The sequence below is a fragment of the Grammomys surdaster genome, unplaced genomic scaffold (genome assembly GCF_004785775.1).
Source record: "Grammomys surdaster isolate TR1022 unplaced genomic scaffold, NIH_TR_1.0 125985, whole genome shotgun sequence".
NCBI classification, from domain to species: domain Eukaryota; kingdom Metazoa; phylum Chordata; class Mammalia; order Rodentia; family Muridae; genus Grammomys; species Grammomys surdaster.
The window spans coordinates 3,568,524-3,580,010 of record NW_021620801.1 but is presented as its reverse complement, the minus strand read 5'-3'; the positions used below and the strand labels follow the sequence as shown (position 1 = coordinate 3,580,010).

The window sequence follows — 11,487 nt, the reverse complement described above, 5'->3', positions numbered from 1 at the left end:
TTATGAAGCAGTGATCATGTGTCTCAGAACTATCTTACAAATGTACGAAAAGTCAATGTGACCATTGTGGTGTTCATTATAAAAGTAGAATGGGTCTTATACTTTTCAATGGAGAATGTGGAATGCTCGTTTCTGGATAGTGATGTTGCCTTCAAACGTCCTGAACAGGGCAAAGTCTCAACTTGCACAGCTGCCCCCCTCATAGCCCATTTGTTTTAGAAATGCTAGTGAGTCAGTCTAGCTGTCAAGATGTTCCTGTTTCCCCCAGCTGACACCCACCACTTCCAGTAGGACCATATTATTCTACCTGTACCAGACATGATTCTGGGGAGTTTGTTAGATGTCCCCAAGACTCTTGCAGGGGCCAACCCAATCCATGCTGTTCCTTCAACTCCCAGATGACTTCAAACTGTTTTCAATGACATCTGCCACATCCAGATCAACATAAGTAAGGGTATGGCTTCTTTTCCAACTGGTAAGGAATTCAAGATCATGGCATGGTTTTTGAGACCCCTGTCAAAAGGAGTTCCTCTGGAAAACTTTACAACCTGGCTATAAAAGACAGACGGATAAAGACTGGGACGATGGCTCAGCGTGTAATGTACTGGCCAGGCAAGCATGACAACCTGGGTTCCATTCCATGTAAAACCCAGACACATGCCTCTAATCCCAGTGTTGGAGAGGCATAGGCAAGATGCTGGCAAGTCTAGCTGAATCTATTAGGTACATGTTTAATGAGAGACCCTGCCTCAAAAACTAAGGTAAATAGAAGAAAATACCTGCCACAGACGTTGGCCTTCCATAGAAGAGCACAAGTGTGTATGTGTACCTGTAGGCACACATGTACATAAACACACAACACATACACACACACACACACACATGCAGATGCACATGCACATGCTCACACACATTCACAGGTAGACAATAGATGATTAAATATATAGATCTATGATAGATATTAGATGATAGATAAATGATTAGATGATAGGTAGTCAAATAGACAGTTATGAAAGGTAAGCAACTACATGAGAGTATTCTCAGAATGTGATGAGCCAAGATCCAATAAGCAATACACTAATCTAAATAAGATATGAATGTATCCCATATACACTACCCCTGGGACTATAGTGTGGGATAATCCAGTATGATGAGAAATAACACAGGCAAATGGACTAGATGGTGATTCAGAACATTGAATAAAATTGGGCATCACTGTTTGGTAGCCCGTGCCTAATCTCTATATTCTGCAGCAAGAGCAAGTGGTCTACATACACTAACACCAAAGCTCCGACACTGAAGCGGTGCTGGCTATCTCTGTATTTTTACTGTACAATGTCATACTAGTTGTTATTCATGCTCTTTAAAAGATAATAGTTCTTGTTTTTAGATAAGGGAGACATTTATAAATACGTCCATTTATTATCACTGTACATTGACTGAAGTTTGTTTGAAGCAATAATAAACCAAAGGTTCATAGTTATGCAATTATAGGATCTCTAAGCTATTCTTATCCTTAACAATTTAAACGTTAAGATAAGAAGTATAAAACTTCTATTACACAAATCATGATCACCAAATATAAGCTGGATGTTTCTTAAAGGACCACTGATATTATCTGATATTATAGCAGTCCATGAATGATTGAAGAATATTTGAAATAAGTTACTGTCTCTTCCTGGCTAATTTGATTTAGTGACTAGACAATTTTAGTATTCTATAAAAATTTGCCAAATTCATTTTTATTCTTTATCTTTAATTCTGTTATATTTGACCTTTCTCTATTTCCTGATCATTTATCTTACTTTATTATGTTTACTTTTCTGTTGGTTTAAATTTCCAACTCTTTTGTTGTCATTTATACACATTATATTTTGTGGTACTTTGCTCATTTTATTCCTTCCTTCCCCCAACAAAGTTCTTAATTTTCCTTCTAGTCCAACAAGCTTGGACATTTAAAATGCTTTGACTGCAAGTAACAACTCTAGCGTCTACCCCTCCTATACTCACTGGCTGAAACAACACTTCAATTTACAATGTTGTATACGCTGATAGCTATGGGCAGGGCAAGTCTCTAAACAATTAAGTTAGAACCCACAGAACTCATGGGAGATACAGATGCTTCCCATTTCTCTCTGTCCACCATAGCCTATTGGCTTTGTATTGATGGTGTCATCTCCTGTGATGCAGATGCTGCTACTTTCTGTTCTCATATTTGGAGACAATATCCTGCCAGGAAGGACATCTTCTCTTCACCTGTGTCTTTTTTTTCCTTCTCAACCATTTCCTTCCAAAAAATCCTGAGAAACTAATTTCCTGTCCCAGTTGAAATAATTGTATGCATGACTTGACAATTCTACAACCAGTTGTTAGCCACTGGAATGGGATGGATGCTATGGCTTTACACTGAAATAAAATGCAGGACTTTACACTGATGAAAATCCACCCGACCTCATTGAAGATCTGTAGCAATGCAGTGGAGGGGGCTTGGCTGTTCTGCATGCTAGCACACTGGCCCAGGGCTTCTAGTTTGTCCCTGGGTGTTTAGATATGAATATATTTCTTTGGACTTGGGTTTAAATCATAGCTAAGCCATATGTTTCTTTGTAATATGAGTAATTAACTTAGAGTTCATTAATTCCTTATCTGGAACTAGGGATAAAATGCAATCAAGTCTCAGAACCATTTTTGGATTGATGATGGTATTGACATATAGGAAATAATTGATATACAGATACAGGCATTCACATTTATTTAATTAAAAAACAGGAATCAATATGCTACCAGAGTGTTATTACATTAGCACTGAATTTGCATTTAGAACTCCTTTGTCTCAGGTCCAGTACCCTAGGACGGACTCTGACATCTGTCTGCAGGATATGTTCTCTGAGAAGTGGTCTGGGAGAACAGTCTTGTGGGGTACTCATGGAAACAGGGCTGGGCAGAGCAGAAACTGGGCTACAATAACAATTGCCTTGAGGTTTTTGTGATTCCATGGGGGCTTCGTGGCTCAGCTAGGCCTTTTGGGTCTTTAAAGATTGACACAAAAACGCAACTGGGCCTTCATACCCCTCACAGTGCCCACTCCTTCACAGACACATGAGACCAAATCTCTCTGGGAGGAAGGCTTTTTTGATTGGGGAAATATCTTGAGAAGACAACAGTAGTGAATCCTTGTTTGCAGCTTCAGGGGCTTCAAAGGCATTTCAGATCTGAACATCATAATTTTTCATGAGGTGCCACATGATCTTTATCTCCTATCAACTCTGAGAAATAGTGGCTCTCTTGCTCCTGTGAGTAACAGAGAAGATTATAGCACAAAACTAACAGACAAATGGCTTAGTTTCTATTGCTGTAGCTTCCAGCTGTGGGGAACATCATCCACACACAGGTCACCACTGTCAATAGGAGCTGAGGAACTTCTGGGCTGAGGGTTTGTGGAGAACACTGAACTTATTACCTGCCTGGTACATACTCTTAAGGACAGGAAACCTTAAGAATATCATCATGTTTTGGTTTGGAGAAAGAGAAGCTTTAGTAATTTTAGAAAGTCTCTCACCAAGAGGCTATACATGAAGAGACACCAGAGTATAAAAGTTATAGCCCCCCAAAATTCAAAACTTAGATCATTCTATGTCTCTTAACTGTGGAGACTGCCTTGTCTCTTAGCTTGAGAGCTTGAACATAGCTTTAAAACTCAGTTATTTCTTACATGTGTGCACAGCATTGGGACTGTTTCACTCTTCCATCTCCTGTCTCCTGCTCATTCCCTTTCTTTTTCCAAACTATTTCCACCCTACTTCCACGTCTTTTTGGGGGCCCAGGCCTTGGGTCCACAGCCACTGCTACTGTGCATTAAACCCAGTGTTTAAATCAAATCCCTGTTCCTGCTTAGTTCTCGGAGAACTTCTTTTTGAATCATGCAGATAGAACCATGCACATATACACAATCTATTGAACCCACAGAGTGTTCTTTCCATGTTGATAAATACATCCAATTTGGTAGGTAATACATATTTGCAGTTCTCAAGGAAAGTGGTGGGAAATAGCTCCCCTGTTGCTGTACATGTGACTGCAGGGCTAATTACACAGGACAGCACAGCCACAACACAGGACAAATAGGCAGACCACGAGGCTGACACCACACTCAAAGTTCTCACTTGTTATCTCTGGTTTTCCATATAGAGAGTTGGAGAAGAAGCCAGTAGGATAGTCATGAGAAGGAGAAATGGAAGAACATTTGGTGTATTGTAGTAAAACTAAGAAAAGAAAGAAAATTTATTTATGGGGAGCTGAGGCGAACAAGGGAAGGCGGTAAGTGCTTAGACTGTTGTTTGTTTTGTGAATTCTCTTCCTTTGCAAATTTGAAGAAGCAATGTGGTGTGGGGAGAAAGGGTTGTATCTATTGCTAGAAAACATGGAGTCTTTTGTTTGCAAGTAATGTGTGCTATGTAACTAATGCTGTTTTGAAACCATGGTTTGCCAACTGACAAAATGAAGTGACCAATGTAGAGACTGCATATTCACCATGATGCTTTCCTTTGCATAGTTATGTGAACTAGTAAAAGGATCAAATGGTTACACATCAGAGTCCTCTTCTGGTGCAGATTCCCCACCTGTGATACAGCTTTTCTATGTCTGATACATGTCCTGTGGGTGGAGTGTGGCTCTGGCTCATTTAGGTCACTGAATATTTTTAGTAGGAAATATGTCAATGAATTGGTACATTCTTTTGAAAGTCTAGAGACATGAAAAACATAAACATATAATTAAATGATTGAAAAATCATTGATTAAAAAATGCATCCAATAACATTCAGACACAGCTCTCATGGAATACTTTCGTAGATGGCTGTACAAAACATATGTATTTATATGTAAGAAGGATACCAAGTGGAGTCAAATCAAATTAATGGGTGGATCTGAGGATCAGGACATAGTGTGGGCTTTCTAGGTAAATAGTTTGTCCAAGAGAACAAGGTGTTTCATAGGAAAGACAAAGTATAAGGAAATTAAATTAGTTAGGATTAGCTCTGCCTAGAACCTGCAAAGTTAGAGGGATGAAGAACATGAAATCTAGATTTACTTCCTCATCTCATTTGAATTCTGGAGGATAACAGGGGTGGGGCTCACTAACAGTTAATAAAATTCAAACAACTTAAGTTGTGGCTATAGAAACCTCCTCTTTGAAGTGTATCTTGTAGAAGCACTCACAAGGAACACACTGTTATATACTGATACCCTATGCCTTCTTAGAACTAAGGTAACAAGCTATCATGTCAAATACCATAATATCAATTACTGGTAAGCATTATCTCTTTGCTTTTAAATTTTATTATTTTATGCAAAGCCTTTTTAATTTCTAAAGAGAGCCAAAGAATGAAACTCTTTAATGGGCCAGGCTTTGGGTTTTTTTTTCTGTTTATTTAATTCATATGGCAATTAAATATTACTTTGATACATTGTCAACATACACAAATAAATATAGATGTTTTTCTGTTTGTTTAGCTCACATGGTAATTAAATGTTACTTGGATACATTATCAGCACACACACAAAAACATAGATATTTTCTTTAAAGATAATAATCTATGACAGCCAGGCTTCTGGGTTTTATTGAATGGATTTCTTAAATATATAGCAAACAAAAGTAAATGAACAAATAGCAGATTACAACAGCAGGCAGCCAGTGAGCCATCATGAAATCAGGCACTTACAATATCCAACAGAAACAACTGGAGAGACCTGAAGGAAAGTCCAAACAACACAAGACTTAGTGCTTACATCATCCAGCAGAAATGGCCAGGGAAGGCGTTCTGGCAGAGCTGTGCTGGAGATCCCCACTGAGGGTCCTGTGTAGGATAGGAAGCTCTCTCTACAGATGAACTTCCAGGGTCTTGTTCCCATTGAGGCATTATTATACCATGGGATAAACAGTGGTGACCTCTGTTGGAAATAGTTGACCTTCTAGGGATTCTTAGCAATGTTTTTAAATTTTTTTTATTGGTTATTTTATCATTTCAAATGTTATCCCCCTTCCCGATTTCCCTCTGGAAACCCCCTACCCAACCCCTTATCCCTGCTTCTATGAGGGTGCTCCTCCACCCACCCACCCATTCCTGACTCACTATCCTCATATTCCTCTGTGCTGGGGCATCAAGCTTTCACAAGACCAAGGGCCTCCCCTCTCATTGATGGAAGATAAGGCTATCCTCTGCTGCATATGCAGCTGGAGCTATGGGTCCCTCCATGTGTACTCTTTGGTTGGTGGTTTAGTCCCTGGGAGCTCTGGGGGTCTGGTTGGTTGATATTGTTGTCCTTCCTATGGGGTTGCAAACCCCTTCAGCTCCTTCAGTCCTTTCTCTAACTCCTCCATTGAGGTCCCTGTGCTCAGTCCAATGGTTGGCTGCAAACATCCGCATCTGTATCGGTAAGGCTCTGGCAGAGCTATATCAGGCTCCTGTCGGCAAGCACTTCTTGGCATCAGCAATAGTGACTGGGTTTGGTGGCTGCATATGGGTGAATCCTCAGCAATGTTTTTTTGTTGTTGTTGTTTTGTTTTTTTGTTTGTTTTTTAACACTGAGATGTTTACTGTTTTCCTCAGAACTATGGGGCCAGACTGAGCCAGCACAGGGAGTATGGAAGGACACTTGAGATAAACACTCTTGAGTCTGATACCAGGTAGTCTAGTCCTTAAAGTCAGTTCTCAACAAGCAAAAAACAACAACAACAACAACAAAAACAAAAAACAAAAAAAAACAGTAATTTGTCAAGATTATTTACATTACATCACATATGTATGGATACATGCACATACATATATACATATTTCTCCACTTATATTTGACATATATATATATATATATTTCTCAAAATAACAACAACAAAATAGTACAAAATCCCCAAGTAATTCTTATTTATTTTGTGCTGCTAAAACATATTACTTGAAACTGGAGAATTAATAGAGAAGCGATTTAGTTTTATGGTTTTGTGTGGTAAGAAGTCCATAACCAAAGATCCTACATGTGGCAGTGGCCTTGGAGCTGTATCTCTTCATAATGATAGGTGGAGGGTTCAGAGAGTATCAGAGAGCCTGGAGCCTGCCTGTGTAGCCTTAGCTTTTCATAATCGGCATTAATCCATTTATGAGAGTGGAGACATGATGCAATAAGCATTTCTCATTAAACAGCATCTCTCAATCCCTATTGGACTAGAGCTTAACTTTTAAACACATACTGTTGGAGGGACTCATTCAAACCACAGCAGTTTTCTAACACCACAAGGCAGAGCTCAGCAGGTTAAGCCGAAGCCACACCTTTTTGTAAACAGGTGTGTATCTGTATCCTCCCTCCACTGTACCACGGCCAGCCTTTTTTGTTCATGTTTTCTAACAGAATTCTGGAACCCTCAGGATATGTTAACTCTTGTCATATTTTTGAATAGATATTTTGGGTTGTTTCTCCCAAAGACACTTCAAATGTCACCTAAGCTCTGAATGACAAGACATCTTTCTCATCTTGTAATTTCTTTTTAAGCCTCTGCCATGCTCTTGGCACAGATAATAGGCACTCTATCCACATCTGAAACTTTCTGTCTGGGCTTCTGCATAGAGGGTTTAGAATATCCACAGTGCAGGGTTCCTGCTGAGTTCCCTCTCATCCATCAGACGTTCACACATCTGATCCCTTGCTCTCTTAGGCAGCACAAGGCAGTGAGCATCAAAAACTACACAGCTGACAAGAACCGCTGCTAGTTCTTCACTGAGGAATATGGAAGTATCAATTACTGTAGACCCCTCTATGTTAACCCTGGGAGCAGTCACAGTGGAACCCTGATGAGAGGGCAGAGACAGAGTATGCTATCATTAACTCTTCATACAGGTCAGAGCGGGCAGTGAAGATCAGGATGTGGAATAGCTTTCCTTCGTGGATGGCTGGAATAATAAGACTGTTTGTTTAAGAACTTTTTCTTTTCTGGGAGGAAAACAAAGCCTCTTTTCAATGGAAGCACTTGAAATGTTTAGAGTTAGGGCTGTGTAAGATAGCTTTATAGCAGCAGCTCCTGGGAATGACAGAAGATCCATTATGGGCTAAGAAATCTGAGGAAATGGTTTAACTTCAATTATTATCAAGTCTGCTTAGTTTTTAGAGTCATAAAATGTTAGACCTTTTCCTCATAGCTCTCTTTTAATGACTTTATTCAAATTTATGTTTTCTCCCCCCAGAGTATAAGTGAATGAATCAGGCTTACGTTAAGTCAGGACCAGCAAGAGAAATGGGCCCTATTTAATAAAAGTAATTGCATATTTCAGAAAAAGCTTGCTTGAGGTTTTCCATTTTCATTTAGCATGCTAATCTCTAGGTGGCTTCAGAAGCAGCACCCACCTTCCTGATGACCTTCTTCCTCTAAAGCTAGCTCTCCTATCTCATCTTCCTAGTTGATACACTCCTGGGAGCAATATTGTAGTTTACATATTTTTATTTGCAACTGGTTGTATAATTCCAGGTTAAGAATTCTATAGTCAATGAGATGCTGTCTCTCAGTATCTGACAAGGACCTTATACCTGCATCATCCCTCAGTGGAAGGTGAAGGGTCCAGAGAGCATCTATCTTTGTGCCCTCAAGATCCTTTAACATTGCCATTAATCCATGAGAGTGGAGACTTGGGGGCTTAAACATTCCTTATTAGAGGCCGTCTCTCAACAGTATTGGACTAGAGTTTGAGTTTTTAACACATTCAACTCATGACAGTTTCCTTGCCCTGGTAGGCAGAGCTTTGCAGGTTGATCAGCCACATCTATTTATGCAGTAAACTGGCATCTTCCACACATATCAGTCTCTATCAGGTACATCATGATCCATCTCCCTCTTCCATCATCGTTCAGAATCTTTACCTTTATTTTTTTAAGATAGGCTTTCACAGGGCAGTCCTGGCTGGCCTCAAACTCACTGTGTAGTTGATGCTAATTTCAAATTTACAGCAGTCTTTCCTTTCTTTCTTCCAAGTGCTTGGATCACAGGAGTGTGCCTGTGTTCACCCATCACATTTTTGGATACTTTAAGTTGAATCTGTAGGATATTTTCAGCCACTCCATTACTGTTGAGGCTAATTCTTAAGTAGGCTATTTGTAGAATTGGGTTTTTGAGCTCCAGCCTGCACACTCCTTTGCTATAACTGGATTTTTTTCCCAGCCAGAGTAATTCTTGCAGCATATAGAAAACATGATAGATTAGTCTCATGGGCTGCCAAGACTTTTCTAAGACCCAATTAATTGGTTACTGATTGGGACTTTTGCTGAATCTCTAGTATCACCAACTGGATACTTCTTAAGTGTTAACAAAACCAATTTTGAGACATTTCAATATCAATTTTCTTCTTTTCTAATTATTTGCAGAACTTCAACAGATCCCTATTTCAGAGGCAGAATAATGTGATTCTAAGCCAACTGGATGATTCTCTTAAATCTCAGCAATTGGATGGTGTGTTTCCCATTGCTAGATATAACAAGTGACAGGAGGGAGGAGTGGAGAACAACTTAGACTATGTTTCTTGTGCTGTTTTTGGTAACAAACAAATGTGAAGTTTGGATGCAAGTTAATGTGTGTATATATATATATTTATATGTAGAGAAAGATGCACATATGTTCCTTTTTGTGTACATATGTTTTATGGAATATGCCTCATTATTTTGTAGTCACATATGCATACCCATAACACAAAGCCTCCAGTTGATTGACAAGTGAAATTCTATATGAGGCAAACAAATTTAACGTTTCATCCAGTGTGCACCATCTGATCACCTACACAGTCTGTCTGTCTGTGAATTTGGATTTGCACATTCTTTTCTCTGAAAAAATGAAAGTCTCCTAGTTTAAACATTTCTTAGCATTTCTTTCCTGATCTGGATTTCTAATTATTAGTGAAATTAAAGTACTTGAAATGATTAGGATGCTTGCAATTTTTAATAGGAAGAGTAGATATTGCATAAAACAGAAATTGAATTATATGACAACCAAAGAGTACAAATCCCGTCATTTACTGGTTTGCATAGTCAATGTGGACATCAGTAGTCATGGAAGTGCCTAGTGATGGGTAGCATTGTGAAGAGAATTTTTCCCTCTTCCTACAAACGAGGGGCATGTGGTGACTGCTGTGCTCTGAATAATTTTGAGTTAAAATCCAGCTGTTAGTGTGATGGTATCTAGAGGTGAAGCCTCTCTAGGTTGCTAGGTCCTAGGGATGGGACCCTTACAAAAGGGGATTGGTGTCCTCGGAAAGACACCCCACCCATTAAAGTGAGGAGATGCTATCTAGTCAGGAAGTGATCCTTACATGCATTCAACTTGTTGGTGCCTTAATATTAGACCTACCAACCTGTAGAACTGCAAAAGTAATTTTATATTGTTTGTAAGTTATCAAGTTTGTGGTATTTTTGAAAAGCAGCCTGAACAGATCATTATAGTAATGCTATTTCATAAAGCAATAATAGGACTGCACAATGTGATGATTTTAACGTACCCTCGAGATATGCTTTGGTAAAAAAATGTCTTGCAGTTATGGTAAAAGAATTTGAACTTACAGCCTAAAAAAACTAAAACACATTCTTATTTTGAAGTTGACTCAATTATTCATATGTATAAGAAGCACAAAAATCTCACGGATAGGCTGCGGGAGCTTCGGGTTACCATGAAGACATAGCCAAGTTGAAGAACCACACCACACACAACCAGTCTTGCAAATGGCACAGAAATAGCATCAAGAAACCTCGATCACAAAGATACGAATCTCTTAAGGGGATTGACCCCAGATTCCTGAGGAACATGCGCTTTGCTAAGAAGCACAACAAGAAAGGCCTGAAGAAGACGCAGGCCAACAATGCAAAGGCAGTGAGTGCACGCGCAGAGGCCATCAAGGCCCTTGTGAAGCCTCAGGCCATCAAGCCCAAGATGCCAAAGGGCCCCTGCCACAAACTTAGCCCTCTGGCTTTCATTGCTCACCCCAAGCTTGGGAAGCAGATTTGAAGCTACATGGCCAAGGGTCGTAGTCTTTGCCAACCAAAGCCCAAGGTTCAAACCAAGGCAGAGGCCGCAGCTCCAGCTAAGACCCAGACTTCAGCTGCAGCCCAGGCTCTCAAAGGTGCCCAGGCCTCTGTGAAGGCCACATAGAAAAAGCTCCTGCCAATGTGAAGACAGATGGACTGCTGTGACACACCTACCCATACACTATTTGCAGATGACCAGTGTCCTATGCTGTTTTTACAAATAAACTTTAGGCAAGAAAAAAAAAAAAGAAAAAATCTCATTGATATTTTTCTCTTTTATTGGGTATTTTCTTTATTTCCATTGCAAATGTTTCCAGATCTCCCCTCCGGAAAACCCCTATCCCATCCTCTCTCTTTCCTATCCCATCCTCCCTCTCCTCCCTCCTCACTCTCACATTCCTGCCCTGGCATTCCCCTACACTGGGGCATAGAACCCCCACAGGAC

The 11,487-nt window shown here is 39.8% G+C and overlaps 1 pseudogene; it reads left to right on the top strand.

Moving 5' to 3' along the window:
• The first annotated feature begins 497 nt into the window (after positions 1-497).
• Positions 498-11,166, top strand: LOC114609883 (annotated as a pseudogene).
• Positions 11,167-11,487: the final 321 nt, after the last annotated feature.